Source organism: Alosa sapidissima, chromosome 14 (genome assembly GCF_018492685.1).
Source record: "Alosa sapidissima isolate fAloSap1 chromosome 14, fAloSap1.pri, whole genome shotgun sequence".
Classification (NCBI taxonomy): Eukaryota; Metazoa; Chordata; class Actinopteri; order Clupeiformes; family Clupeidae; genus Alosa; species Alosa sapidissima.
This window is the reverse complement of record NC_055970.1, coordinates 23,828,988-23,845,572: the sequence shown is the minus strand read 5'-3', so window position 1 is coordinate 23,845,572 and position 16,585 is coordinate 23,828,988. Positions and strand designations below refer to the sequence as shown.

The window sequence follows — 16,585 nt, the reverse complement described above, 5'->3', positions numbered from 1 at the left end:
GCCACGAACTCAAAACGTGTCTCTCTGAAGCTCTGTTCTAGAATCTTTGCCCTGAAGTCTGTTCCAGTTGCTAGGCAACATCAAATAAACAAAATGAGAGTCTTTTCAAGGTATTAAAAGTGTACATGTGATTACGAATGGATGTGTGTGGTTTGCAATTAGAATAAACAAGAAATAACATTTCCAATAATTTCCCATGATAAATTACATAATATTTGCACCTTCCTTACTTGTGAAGCTCACACCGTATTTCAAGTACACTAGTGAAATGTAATACAACGTTGCCACCTAGCGTTCAGATGTAGGCTATTTAACATTAACGCGACATTGCTTGCTTATTCTTTCGTCAACTCCATGCTTTTAGGAAAACAATCTTTTTATCATAGTTCCCTCTTCAATGAGCGATTACCAGCTCGTTTTTGTAACAGAGATAGCTGTTTATTGTCCCTAGGTTTACAGAAACACCTATTCATATTAATACGTAGCCTATGGAGTGCTGCCGACCACTGTTCATTACGGCCCAGAATGCCTTGCATGTCTTTATAACAAAACAACACAGTAAAACCTAAATGCCCGTAAACATATGCATTTGCATACTTGTAACATTTTTAATAATACTTTCCCATCATGATATTTAACAACTAGATGTACCGCATAGCGGTACAAAATATGACCGCCGCTCAGTCCTGTACATCCATTCCGCGAAAATAAATCACACTTCAATTTGTCTCCATCTTTTACTCCATCCCCCACTCTTGAAACTTTTGTGTATGTTTGTTTGGCATGCCTGAGTGTGTGTGTGCGGCTGCACAGAAAGTAGCCTACTGGTGCTGAAAAGGTGAATAGATTGTAGAATAGCCAAAGAAGATGTAGCATTGTTATAAAACCTTTAAAATCTCTAAATCACAAGTAGGGCAGTTCATCACAGTTCATCCATTGCAACTGGATTGATGAAAGGTCACTTACACCTGTAGGCTACATTGTATTTGGGAAAAGCAAAAGGTATCAGCATAATGTTATTTATTTATTTATTTTTTATGTATTTATAAACAAAAACATCTCTGTCAGGTCCATGCCGTTTTCAACAGCTATCAAAAACAAAGGTCATTTTTGGATGGATGGATTTTTTGTGAATGTTTCTTCTTCTACATAAGAATTTAGTCATCTTTAGTTCATGTAATACTTTATTGTCAATGCACAAATTAAGTAACAGTAGTCTGAAACGTTATTGTTAATGCACAAATTAAGTAACAGTAGTCTGAAACGAAATGCTGTTTTACATCTAACCAGTGGTGCAAATAACTGACATGTCCAAATGGGTCTTGATGAAATGCGTCGCTAGACTGTTCATACACATTTTAAAGGTCACATTCACTGAGAAACCGTTTAATACTTGTTACTTTCGAAATACTATAGCTCACTCCAAGTTGCATATGCATGCTGCACGTGAAAATGATCTTCTACCCCCATTGCCCGCATTAGCCAATGAAAAAAAATACACGGAAAAACAAGCGAATCAGAAAGAGCCCTTCCCAATGACGCCGAAGGGAAACTGACTATTCATGGCCTCGCCCACCTTGGCTTGTGACCGCCTACAGGAAGACTGGAAGATTTTGCGGCTAGGGGATTGTCTCTCTGCAGCTAGTAGGAGCTAACAGCAAGTTGCCAACATGGCGGGAGAAAAAATCGTGCCCGTTTTATTTTTTTGGCAATAACACATCAATGTTGCATGTCTTGCCTTAGAAACATGAGTTGAGAAAGAAATGGTTCGGATTTATCGTTGGAACACCACCACCGAAGTAGTGCAACATTAGTTCTGTGTTCCAATCATTTCGACCACACTCACTGCCTTAGAAAGTGGTTTTGCATCGATGTTCTGAAAACCTGGTTCTGTACGGTCATGACGATCGACCACCAGCTCACAGGCTGTAAGTACAAACAAACTTTTCCACCTAACGTCTGTTACAAAATAGCATGTTCATATTCTTCACGTTAGCATGCATGAAAAGGGTACAAGCTAGGCTTAGGCTAGCCTATATTACAGGAAGCTACACCAGGCACGTAACTGAAGTGTTCTGTTCGCGACGTGTAAAATCAGAGAATGCCTAATAGGAAGGGCTCTGGTAAAATCCATTAGAGGAATGGTCTATTTTCCCGAACGTAGCCTACAGGCCACTAACACGCCAGGTGTAGCTACTTCCATTGATTAGGCCTATTGGAAGCTAATGGTTGCAGTACATAACGCGAACGGAATGCTTCAGTTACGTGCCTGGTGTAGCTACACTCATAAGAAACTGACCACACCACCCAGAGATTTAGCTTGTTGAACCTATAATCTTCTAACCTAAGCGTTAAACCACAAATAATAATATTAGCAACAATATTTTATGCTCAACTAAGTACGGGTATTGTTCTAGTCTAAACAGGGAAAATCAAAAACACAATACCCCTGCACTATTAGGCTAAGTTCCTATCACTAGAGCTCAGGTATTTACACTTCAGTCTAATTTATGTCTTCTTGCCATTATTACATTGACATACAATGATGTTTTGTTTGATTACTTGCTGTTTACTTAGTGTTTTGTATGTCTTCCAGAGCACATCCTCATGTCGGGCTACACAGCTTTCTAGCCTACATTAGGTCATCACGTTAGAAGCAAAGGTTTGTGATCTAACTTTTATTGTTGTGCTAGTTAGTTTCTAGAAGTCATTTTCTAGTAGGCTAATACAGGTTCTTATGTGCTCGTCAATGTTTTGGAAAGTCAATTCATGGGTTTCTTCAGGTCACTTTCCACAGGTGTATAAAATCAAGCACCTCGATTATGAATGCAGACTGCATGGTGCTTGATTAATACACCTGTGTAAATGGACCTGATGAAACCCATGAATTGCATAACAGATAGAATTGATATTACCGAATGTCTTCTTGTGGGTGTGCTACTTAGTACATCATACACCTTACCACAGTCACTAAAATATTTTTGTTTCCATTGTGCCAGTACAGTTTTGTGAGATAGTGAATGTCCTGTGTACTATTAGTATCTTGTAACTTGACAGTAATACACATTTATTTACTTTAGGTATCCAAACAGAATACTTCATGAAAAGTATGAGTATTGATACAAGCACTTCGGATACACCATGGGCATGGGGGCCTGCTACCTCTACTGCCATCAAGCCTGTTCATCCAAGGCCAGCTAGAAGACCTCGGGTTGATCAAGAGGAGGAGGAGGATGAAAGCGACATCTCCACAATAACACCTGATGGCTCCACCTATGGCCCAGCGCAATCAAAGAGCAATGTAATAAAATCATCACAGCCAACGAATGTGTTTTGTGTGTTGTCCCTTCGGATCCCCAGGACAATACAAACACAACAACTCAGACCTTTTTCCCTAAATAATCCCAGCACTATTTTACAAAGGATCTGTAGGCCAGATGTCTGCATCATCTGGCAAAAAGAGGACATTGTTAATTCTGTGCATAGTTCTTGTTTTGTGTTTGCATTATTTTAATAGACTGCAATATTACTATTTGTCAGTGTTTCACGGACCACCTAGCAAAAAAAAACAAAAAACAGTAGACCTACTTCAACAGTATATCACACAATAGGCCTTCTTACTGAACCACCTTGCTTATTGTCTTTGCACCTTGCTTATGGTGTCAGAGGATTCGTATGATTTAAACTGGCATAGGTTACATCAGTGTTGCAGAACTGTTTGGATTTACATACAAGTTGGTTCAATATTGCAAACAACTCCTCTATTATATTTTACCACATCTACTTGTGGAACACTTGAGAGAGCTTGCGGACCACACTTTGAGTACCACTGCTGTATGTAAATATAATAAAGTTGTTTATAGACAATTGACCTGTTTTGTATATTTGTTTTAGGAGTTTCATCAGTTTTTGTCCCTTTTAAGCTAAAGGTTTATCTTACCTTTCATATATTCTGTCTCACAGAGGGCCATAGTCGTCATAGTCGAATGTTTAGTGCATTTTGAAGGGAGTACATTATGCTAAGGCAGACTGGTTCTAATCCTGGGTACAGGGTCATACAGACAACAGGGGTACTGGTGTTGCACATTTTTCTAACCACATGAGCAATCCCCTTACGAAAAAGTAGTATAGGAATCTTATAGTATTTGGGACAAAATATTATAGTAATCTTATAGGAATAATTGGGACATACTGTAGAAGTACTACTAATAACTCTATAATATCCTGTAACCGCTATAGTTTTTCTATAGTAGTCTTATAGTACCTATAGTATGTCCAAATACTATAGTATTCCTATAAGATTACTGTAATATTTAGTCCCAAAATACTATAAGATTCCTATAGTAGGCTACTTTTTCTGTCATACGTGACAGAAAACAACTTGAGTAGGCTAACCTCTGCCAATGTCAGGCTATCAAAGCCATAGTTCTCATTACCGGAGAAGTCTTGCAGCACACATTCTCTGCTTCTGTAGGCATTCTGGTACAATTCCAGTAAAATATAGCTAGGTAGGCGTGTTTGCATTTAGATCTATCTATATATTGGGCTATGACCAAGTGGTCTTTCAATGATAGTTATGGTTTGAATTCCATGATACTATCTAGCTATTCCGATAGCATTAGCAGGCTAGGTCAGTGGCTGAACTGCATTTAGGGTGCTTACCTGTGTTGTGAAGTAAAATATCTACTAGGAAGATTGCAAAGACTTTTGACTGTGTAAAGAAATAGGTCTTTATTTTAAAACGTTTCCAACTGTTTATTACTTGAAAGCAAGATGATGATTGTCACAAACGTTTACCTCTTTTAGGAGAAATTTTAAGCTGACAGGCAATTGTTACCATTCTATTAAACCAACGTTCACCGACAAACGATCAGGAAGCGGTTCTTCTTCCTACTCGAATACTAGGATCAAACACATGAAGTTGTATCTCCGAAGACATTTTGTGCAACAGTTTTGACTCGAGTTTTAGCCAGGTTTTAGCACTGTAAAGTTGAATATGGAGCATAGCACAGGCAGAATCGGATGAGGACGCACTGGAGGAAGCGTCACAGTACTGTTAGCCAATCAGAGGTGAATTTATTAGCATGTCATTAATATTCATGACTAGAGGCAAAATCCAGTCGTTCCTCCCCGCCCACCTTCCCCACCAAACTAGAACAGCATGAAACAGACGCAGGACAGCATTTTTTCCACCAAAACCGGCTCACAGGGCATTCATCAATACTACAGACCACTGCAAAATTAATGAAAAAACGATGAGATGAGACCTTTAATGGGCCAAAGTTGAAGAGCTGTTGTCCGTTATTGTTCGTGCAAATATAGGCTGATTCATGTTCCCTTGCATTGTGTAACTGATGTCCATGGCTAGTCTGGCTTTCACCAGACCAAGCTCAATCTTTTAAGAAATCAAAAAATAAATAGCGGGCAGATCAGGCTGGGTTCACCCAGCCTAGTCCATAGGCACCCGATATTGTTTCATTTTCCGATTGAGATATCCACGCTCTGGCTATTCTAAATGCAAAAATGCATCAGGGAGTTATGACAAAACTGTAACTAACAAACTAGATCCTAATAGAAAGCTGTTAGCTTCCCTAAGCTACAGGTAGGCTTACAAGGTAGGCCTATTTAAAACATAAATTGTCAATAGGCTATGCTGGCGACACAAATAAAATCTTCTTTGGAAACCAATGGCTTACACCTTACAGTATCAAGCGGACTTAAACTGCCATATCGTGGCGTTGTTGTAATAAAATTCACGCAGCTCCATGAGTCAAGGAAAGCGCGAATGAAGTAGCCACTTCTAGATGGGACCCACTACACAGTAGCTTAAGGTGTTTTGCTAAAGCAGCCATAATGAAATGAAGGTGTCATTGTTTGGATACTTCACACACACGTGCTTTTTAATTTCACAGACTACAACTACCAAGCTGTAATCAAAGCACATCGATTCCCCTCTCACACCCTGCACGCACTTAAAACAAAATAAACAGGCGTCTCAGTCTCACGCATGTATAGGCAAAACTGTATCAGACCGGTGTAATGTTGGTAAATCTTCCATTGCACAGAATGATTTTGTAGCACGTGCAATAAATGACAGTCGAAAGATACAAACAGTGCTGCTATCAATTTGCTTGGTATAACCGCATTTATAGTTTTCTACAAATGCAATCAATCAAATGGGCCTCCATCACTCAACCAACGCTAACGGTAACATTACCTAGGTCCTTATTGATATTACAAGATTAACGTACCTGCAGTAAAAACCAAGCATGTCCGATAAACATCCTCACTTCATCCTCACTTACACTTCATGTGAACATCGTCCTGTCCTTATTAGATGTTCGCTGCGGTAAATTACAGTCCTTGTAGGAAGTGTCCATTATTTTTTCAACCCACTTTTAACTTCCAAAAAAATTACGTCTCACTGCAACGATGCGCCATCTAGTGGACAAACGACTACTTATCGCCAATACTGAAAATGCAGCCATGATGATGATGATGAATATTTTGGCTTTCTTTTGATCCTATTGAATTTGTAATTATGTATCGGCCGTTCTAATACCGATAGTATGTGGGTGCCTGTGTGTGTGCATGTTTATATGTGTGCACCGCCATTTACAGGCCAATGAGTGTACAGTCACTAAATGTACACATAACCTAATTTTTGTAGCCCCCTCCATGGATGAAATTCTACGAAACTTGGCATACCCCCAGACCCCCAGAGAATGCCAGGTCAATCATACACATAAAATTTGGTGCAGTTCTGAACATCTTAACTGAAGATAGGGGCGATTAAAGCAGAATAATATTGCATTTTCATTTTTGACCGGGGGGGGGGCAAATCACAAATGAGTGATTATGAGCCAGGTTGATGTGGGCCCTTGAGACCAACATACCATAAAAGATTCACAGAGAACTGTGTCTGCCCTACCCTCCTTTCGGGGGGTCCAGTCCAGCGGGGGGGCTGCAGATCAAAACGAAAAACGATGGTTCCATGCTATCCATGTGGGGTTACATGCCCACCAAGTTTTGTGTACCCCGGTCTTTCAGTGTCCCGGGAATCCTTGTTGGTGTACGTCACTAAATGTACACATAAATTATTTTATTGTAAGGCCCCCCATGAACGAAAGTACACAAAACTTGGCATGCATTCAGAGGGTGTCATAATGATCCTACACTTTTAATTTCGTGCAGTTTTGACCTTGTCAGCCAGAGATATTGTGATGAAAACACCTAATTTTTTGCTTTTTAATTTTTAACTAGGTGGCGCTATACATGAAATAAGTGGTAATGGGATGGGTTGACATGTCCCCTTAAGACCAACATACAAAAAAAAGGTGGACCTCCTAGGCCCTACGGTTCTCGAGATATTCACAGAAAACTGTCTCCGGCCACCTACAGGCCAGTTGGTGTATAGTAACATAAATTAATTTATTGTGTGGCCCCCCATGAACGGAATTCCACAAAACTTGGCGTGCATACAGAGGGTGTCATAATGATCCTACACTTCCAATTTCGTGCAGTTTTGACTATGTTAGGTCACAGATACCTTCAATTACACCACCTCATTTTTACTTTTTTGTGTTTAACTAGGTGGCGCTATACATGAAATGAGTGGTTATGGAATGGGTTGACATGGCCCCTTGAGATCAACATACAAAAAAAAAATGGTCCTCCTAAACCCTACGGTTTTCGAGATATTCACAGAAAACTGTGTCTGCCCTACCCTCCTTTCGGGGGGTCCAATTCAGCGGGGGGGCTACAGATCAAAACGAAAAACGATGGTTCCATGCTATCCATGTGGGGTTACATGTCCACCAGGTTTCGTGTACCCCGGTCTTTCAGTGTCCCGGGAATCATTGACGGAAATTTGGGCATGCGAAAAAGAAAAAAAAGAAAAAAATCTGACTAAACCTATATGACCGCCGCTTCGCTGCGTGGCGGTCATAATAATGAAAAATTTAATTTGAATACCGTCAATATGAAAACTAGATGTACCGCATAGCGGTACAAAATATGACCGCCGCTCAGTCCTGTACATCCGTTCCGCGAAAATAAATCACACTTCAATTTGTCTCCATATTTTACTCCATCCCCCACTCTTGAAACTTTTGTGTATGCTTGTTTGGCATGCCTGAGTGTGTGTGTGCGGCTGCACAGAAAGTACCCTACTGGTGCTGAAAAGGTGAATAGATTGTAGAATAGCCAAAGAAGATGTAGAATTGTTATAAAACCTTTAAAATCTCTAAACAATCACAAGTAGGGCAGTTCATCACAGTTCATCCATTGCAACTGGATTGATGAAAGGTCACTTACACCTGTAGGCTACATTGTATTTAGGAAAAGCAAAAGGTATCAGCATAATGTTATTTATTTATTTATTTATTTATTTATGTATGTATGTATGTATTTTTAAACAAAAACATCTCTGTCAGTTCCATGCCGTTTTCAACAGCTATCAAAAACAAAGGTCATTTTTGGATGGATGGATTTTTTGTGAATGTTTCTTCTTCTACATAAGATTTTAGTCATCTTTAGTTCATGTAATACTTTATTGTCAATGCACAAATTAAGTAACAGTAGTCTGAAACGTTATTGTTAATGCACAAATTAAGTAACAGTAGCCTAGTCTGAAACGAAATGCTGTTTTACATCTAACCAGTGGTGCAAATAACTGACATGTCCAAATGGGCCTTGATGAAATGCGTCGCTAGACTGTTCATACACATTTTAACGGGCCAAAGTTGAAGAGCTTTTGTCCGTTATTGTTAGTGCAAATATAGGCTGATTCATGTTCCCTTGCATTGTTTAACTGAGGTCCATGGCTAGTCTGGCTTTCATCAGACCAAGCTCAATCTTTTAAGAAATCAAAAAATAAATAGCGGGCAGATCAGGCTGGGTTCACCCAGCCTAGTCCATAGGCACCCGATATTGTTTAATTTTCCGATTGAGATATACACGCTCTGGCTATTCTAAATGCAAAAATGCATCAGGGAGTTATGACAAAACGGTAACTAACAAACTAGATCCTAATAGAAAGCTTCCCTAAGCTACAGGTAGGATTATAAGGTAGGCCTATTTACAACATAAATTGTCAATAGGCTATGCTGGCGACACAAATAAAATCTCCTTTGGAAACCAATAGCTTACGCCTTACAGTATCAAGCGGACTTAAACTGTCATATCGTGGCGAAAAGTTGTAATAACATTCACGCAGCTCCATGAGTCAAGGAAAGCGCGAATGAAGTAGCCACTTCTAAATGGGACCCACTACACAGTAGCTTAAGGTGTTTTGCTAAAGCAGCCATAATGAAATGAAGGTGTCATTGTTTGGATACTTCACACACACGTGCTTTTTAATTTCACAGACTACAACTACCAAGCTGTAATCAAAGCACATCGATTCCCCTCTCACACCCTGCACGCACTTAAAACAAAATAAACAGGCGTCTCAGTCTCACACATGTATAGGCAAAACTGTATCAGACCGGTGTAACGTTGGTAAATCTTCCATTGCACAGAATGATTTTGTAGCACGTGCAATAAATGACAGTCGAAAGATACAAACAGTGCTGCTATACATTTGCTTGGTATAACCGCATGTATAGTTTTCTACAAATGCAATAAATCAAATGCCTCCATCACTCAACCAACGCTAACGGTAACATTACCTAGGTCCTTATTGATATTACAAGATTAACGTACCTGCAGTAAAAACCAAGCATGTCCGATAAACATCCTCAGATTTATTTCGGCTTCAAGAAGAAATGGGAATTACACTTCATGTGAACATCGTCCTATCCTTATTAGATGTTCGCTGCGGTAAATTACAGTCCTTGTATGAAGAGTCCATTGTTTTTTCCAACCCACTTTTAACTTCCAACAAAATTACGTCTCACTGCAACGATGCGCCATCTAGTGGACAAACGACTACTTCTCGCCAATACTGAAAATGCAGCCATGATGATGATGATGAATATTTATTTTGGCTTTCTTTTAATCCTACTGATTTTCATTTTTTACCGGGGGGGGGGGCAAATCACAAATGAGTGATAATGAGCCAGGTTGATGTGGGCCCTTGAGACCAACATACCATAAAAGATTCACAGAGAACTGTGTCTGCCCTACCCTCCTTTCGGGGGGTCCAGTCCAGCGGGGGGGCTGCAGATGAAAACGAAAAATGACGGTTCCATGCTATCCATGTGGGGGTACATGCCCACCAAGTTTTGTGTACCCCGGTCTTTCAGTGTCCCGGGAATCCTTGTTGGTGTACGTCACTAAATGTACACATAAATTATTTTATTGTAAGGCCCCCCATGAACGAAAGTACACAAAACTTGGCATGCATTCAGAGGGTGTCATAATGATCCTACACTTTTAATTTCGTGCAGTTTTGACCTTGTCAGCCAGAGATATTGAGATGAAAACACCTAATTTTTTGCTTTTTAATTTTTAACTAGGTGGCGCTATACATGAAATAAGTGGTAATGGGATGGGTTGACATGCCCCCTTAAGACCAACATACATAAAAAAGGTGGACCTCCTAGGCCCTACAGTTCTCGAGATATTCACAGAAAACTGTCTCCGGCCACCTACAGGCCAGTTGGTGTATAGTAACATAAATTAATTTATTGTGTGGCCCCCCATGAACGGAATTCCACGAAACTTGGCGTGCATACAGAGGGTGTCATAATGATCCTACACTTCCAATTTCGTGCAGTTTTGACTATGTTAGGTCACAGATACCTTCAATTACACCACCTCATTTTTACTTTTTTGTATTTAACTAGGTGGCGCTATACATGAAATGAGTGGTTATGGAATGGGTTGACATGGCCCCTTGAGATCAACATACAAAAAAAAAATGGTCCTCCTAAACCCTACGGTTTTCGAGATATTCACAGAAAACTGTGTCTGCCCTACCCTCCTTTCGGGGGGTCCAGTCCAGCGGGGGGGCTACAGATCAAAACGAAAAACGATGGTTCCATGCTATCCATGTGGGGTTACATGCCCACCAAGTTTCGTGTACCCCGGTCTTTCAGTGTCCCGGGACTCATTGACGGAAATTTGGGCATGCGAAAAAGAAAAAAAAAAAAAAAAAAATCTGACTAAACCTATATGACCGCCGCTTCGCTGCGCGGCGGTCATAATAACTGTACTACGTCAGCAATAAATAGCTAATGTTCTCCTTGCTACTTGAGTTCGTAAGTCCATACTACCCCATGGCAGAGCAAGGATTTCATGATTGGGCAAGGTTGCCCGGAGACATTGTGGCTGCCCAGAGACATTGTGCATACTTGGAAGGCATTGTGATAGATGTACCAGTACAACTGCAAATGTGGAAGGTGATAGTTACCAAATACGGGTGGGTGGTTTGCCAAATGCTGGAAACTTTTGGAATGTTTTCTTTTTTTTTTAGCTTATGCACCCTCACATTGGAGTCCCGAGTTCAAATACAAAATTTGGTATCGATATGTGACAGTGTTCCTGAGATATGGACGACTTCCTGTTTCGGAGCTTCGCCGCCGATTTCGTTTGGCTGTGATGGGCAAACGCTTTCGAAAATCAAAAATCCTTCTGGTAACTTTTGTGAGGCTTGGTCCAAGGATAATGTATGTCAAGTTTCGTGGCGTTCGGACCAGATTTGTGACCTGTGAAAATTTAGTTTTGCTTTCTGTTCAATCTAATATGGCGGACGAACGACACGCCCACCTGACGTCATCTTTGCGAGCAACTTACACCGGTACTGACCGGACGTTTTAAAGTTGGAACGGTGTCTCTGTCTCAAAGGGCCTGGGCGCTAGACCTGACAAAAAATTAGGGAGACGGAATTAACAATATAAAGTTTAGCCTATATGAATTCCAAAATATGAAATAGAAACCTATGACAACCATCACTTTCTATGTGTGTGTGTGTGGAGGGTCAATCAAATTCTATGATTGCCACTGATGTGAATGATCTCACAAATCACACAAACCAAATCAAATTTTAAAAAAATTGCAAAAGTATCAAAATCGAGATTCTTCACTTAGTATTGAAACAATAATGTTGGTATCGTGACAACATAATTTGGGGATGTGTCCCCACCAAAGCTGAGACCAAACCTACGCCATTGGTCTGGTGCAGGACTTTCTGGGGACGTCACCGTCAGGTCCCTCGGATGACATTTGCATTTGGTCATTTCAAAGACGTCCTAAGGACCCGACACTAACGTTATACCGGGGACGTTTGTTTATTCACACATGGCAGCGGAGTTGAGAGCGCTCTGGCTACCACCTGCAGGACGGAGACATCACATTCATGCACGACTTCACGTTACACGTCTGGGGATGAATTATTTCTATGAAGTATCTATCTATATAGTCTCTAGCAGTAGCTGCATTAGCCTACCGTAGTCTAAGGCAACATATCATACAGTTTATGAAGTCGTGCGTCTATGAGCAAAGTAGAACCATATGTTTCTACTTTGCTCATAGACGCACAACTTCATAAACTGGGAAAAAGGTTGTTAACGTTAAACTCAAAATGTAGCCTATGTGCTACATAATTCAGCTGAATTATGTAGCACATACATTTTGAGTTTAACGTTAATGTATAACGTTACAAACCAGGGAAGGGATTTTATCAAATTCATGTTGATAATGCTGATGTGATGCTTGGTGTAACGTTAGCAAAGTCGCTGTTCTTAGCTTCTAGCTTACAATGCACATTTCTTCAGATAACTGTCATTTAGGCAGTGGTTTATTTCACCTAGTCACATACTTATTATCTGTTTTATTTTCAGAAACACACACACGGCCGAATTGGGACTGAACTGACTTTTGGAGCTGAATACGATGCAATAAAACTGTAGAAATGTTAAAAACAGACCACGTAGCATTTGTTTAGGGTTGTCTAGCAACAAAAGTGACTACTTAAAGGAATTATCCGGAGTAAAATGCACTTTAGATCAATTTACGGATGATTGGGAGTACATACGTTGAGTTGACATCCAAATCATGTCATTCGGATGTGTTTTGAGAAAGTTCGATGTTACCGTTTTTAGTCAAAACTCGTTAGCGTGGAAGTGAGAAGGGCATATTATTTCGCCGCTACAAAACGCTATTTTTATACCTCTTCTACAGTTCCAAACAACATTACACTTACGTGGTAGTGAGTAGAGGGTCCCTAAAGCCAAACCGAAGTAATCTTTATGTGGTCGGATAGAGAGTCCAGAATGAATTTCATCAAGCCAGTACCTTTCCGGAAATGTTGCCGTCTTTAGGGGAAAGTCCGTAGGAGTCGATTGCCAAGTGTGCTCTGGAAATTCACAATTTCGTCGCTGTTAAAAAAAAACTAAAAAAAAACATAGTCCAGTATTTCTTTTGACTGGACTATGTTTTTTTTTTTTTTTTTAAACGGCGACGAAATTGTGAATTTCCAGAGCACACTTGGCAATCGACTCCTACGGACTTTCCCCTAAAGGTGGCAGCAAAGATGGCAACATTTCCGGAAAGGTACTGGCTTGATGAAATTCATTCTGGACTAGTCTCTATCCGACCACATTCGGGATACTTCGGTTTGGCTTTAGGGACCCTCTACTCACTACCACGTAAGTGCAATGTTGTTTGGAACTGTAGAAGAGGTATAAAAATAGCGTTTTGTAGCGGCAAAATAATATGCCCTTCTCACTTCCATGCTAACGAGTTTTGACTAAAAACGGTAACATCGAACTTTCTCAAAACACATCCAAATGACATGATTTGGATGTCAACTCAACGTATGTACTCCCAATAATTCCTTTAATTTGTAAAGTAAAACGATCTAGCTCTACATTGCTGAAGAATTAAGGATACTGCTTCTTCATGACTTATTTAAATGTCATTGTAATTTATTTGACGCATGCTCGCGTTTAAAAGTGTCACGCATAGGTGTCCCCGATGTTACAGCAGCTCCTTGTGGAAACAGCAAAGAGTGCACATATCCGATGAGATTTCTGACGAGGAGCAGAAGATCTCTGCCTCACCAGAGCCTTACTGTTTATTAATAAAAAATGACGTCTTATATTGCACTTTCACCCTGACACGAAAGGTCTTAGGTGGTTAATATGAACTCAATCTTGCATCTTGAATTTGAATTCACTGAATTAATTGAACATGTCCACCACCAATAGACCTCTCCGAAATAAGTCCCGCCTCCAAAACAGCCATGTCCACCCAACTTCCGGGCGTCGAATGTCTATGGGAAATAACATGGTGTTTCGAAATATCATACCTGTCAAACATCTGTAGGCGGAGAAGTAGAAAGAAATGGTGGGCCGATTGGCCCACACACTTCTGCCATCTAGTTTCCACTGGATTTTTTGATTGTCGGTGCCGTTAAAGTAGAAATATATCAGTAAGAAGCACTAAGCTAAAGCACACTTCAGACGGCGCGACTCCCCCAGTCAAGGTTGCATAGCAACGGCAATGTTTCATAGTTTGTCTTCACCAAAATGGAGTTCATGGCACCAGAGCCTGTCTACGGAGGTGGCACTAACCCTGCGTGAAATCATCATGTTTGATAGGTTTTAAATACATTCTGAAAATGTTACTGTTCTGATTAAGGTCATGCAAAATAAAGCTATTGACTCAATACGACTCTGCCTCTGATTCCTAGTCTGCTTATCATTATCCGTTTTTTGTGAGAAAAAAAAATCTCATCTCGTCATGTCTTTAGTGTCTTTGTCGGCAATTTAACAAATATCTCAATAACAGCCAACAAACTTGCACAGTCAAACCAAAGTTAAGTCGTGTTGAAAAGAGGCTGAACCTTGCAAACGATTTACAATTATAGACCACTGAAATCACGTATAAATCACACGTGAAAATGACCATCACGTTAGGTTGTGACTGGTTGTTGTGAGCAAGATCTAACGCCCTCCTCCGCCCGCGTACATCGGAACTAGCTCCCGGTTAGCATTAATAATCGTATACTACTTTAACGGCACCGACAATCAAAAAATCCAGTGGAAACTACATGGCAGAAGTGTGTAGGCCAATCGGCCCACCAGCTTTTTCTACTTTGTCACCTACAGAGTTTGACAGGTACGATATTTCGAAACGCCATGTTATTTCCCATAGACGACCGGAGGTTGGGTGGATACGGATGTTTCGGAGGCGGGACTTATTCCGGAGAGGTCTATAACGTTAGCTTTCTTCTGTGACCGTTAAGCTTGCTAGCCTAGTCTGGGCAAATGCATCGGAACGGATATAGGAAAATAATTATGGGATAGTAATATTATGGATGATAGTTATTCAAAATTCCCTCAGTATGTCAGACATGTTCAGAAACCCACAGGGTTGTCAGTGATGCTTTCCACCCAGATAGCTAACGTTAACGGCGTCACATTATGGTGGTTAGCAGTTACCAAACTGTAGCCCAGTGCATAAAGGGTTAACTTCTAAAAGCCAGATGGCCAATGAGAGTGCGACCCCTGCGTCTCCACAGCAACCACAGAAAAACTTTTGAATGAAATCAAACGAAAGACACGAACCAACACGAACTAACACGAACCAACGAGAATAATCTATCAATAAGAACTCAATAAGAAGAGAAAAGGTAATTATTTGATCCAATAATAAGTTAGAACATGGTGTAATATGATAAACATGATTAGTAATGAAATTAATATGATATAGAAACCTGAACGAGAACATAAACCTGACCGGAGGGAAAACGATTGACAGGACTAACGTTAAATCGAATGGATTGAAGGTACATATTTAACTGAAATATTTACAAGATTAGAACAAGACTAAATACATAAATAGTAATGTAGACATAATTATGATCGTAGACATCCAGAAGACAAAACTTCAAACAGAACTGCAACTTTCTGAACTGCCTGTACTGCATCGAATGCTGGCTTCGGTGAGTTCGTTTTTTCCGTTAAAAGTTTATGCTAAGCTAGGTTTGCTACTAGAGCTACTGCTGGTGCAGCACCATAAAAGCCTAACGCTAGCTTGAACTCCGGTAATGTTTAATAAACCTTTTAACATAGACCAGTTTCATATAATTTATTTATTGATTTAATTTATTTGATGTGACTATTTATTGGATGTTTTGTACTCTGAGACCTGGATACATGATTGTTTCTGGCCTGTATATTTACAGGTCAGGTTTTTTATAGTGGATAAAAGATCTGAATTGATGGCGAGCCTCCCAGAATCCCGAATCTGAACTTCCCTTCACCTTTCATTTCCCTTCACACCACTGTGGTAGGACTGTAAGACTGACCCAGACTGACCTTTTGACTATTCCCTGACTTAACTTCTGAATGAACTGAATTAATTGATTGTGACACATTGATCGTTGATATTGATAATACATTTTGTTGAATTGATACACATACATACTATAATACACTGAATATTTATTGTATATATTTTTATTTTCTTGTACCATTGAAAGATCACATTGAATATTTTAGAACTTAGGTAAGATAAGGGTGCACCCGAATATAGAACATCTGATATTGTTATTTATTGCACTGCACTTTGTATTCTATTTATTTCAATCTATTCATTGTACTTATTGTTATTTATACCATTTTATTCATTCACT

The 16,585-nt window shown here is 39.9% G+C and overlaps 1 long non-coding RNA gene across 1 annotated transcript; it reads left to right on the top strand.

Annotated features, from left to right (window-relative positions):
• The first annotated feature begins 15,467 nt into the window (after positions 1-15,467).
• Positions 15,468-16,290, top strand: LOC121681993. Its single transcript, XR_006022383.1, has 4 exons — positions 15,468-15,580; positions 15,661-15,736; positions 15,819-15,892; positions 16,136-16,290. It is a non-coding gene; the product is annotated as an uncharacterized LOC121681993 (long non-coding RNA).
• The last annotated feature ends 295 nt before the right edge of the window (positions 16,291-16,585 follow it).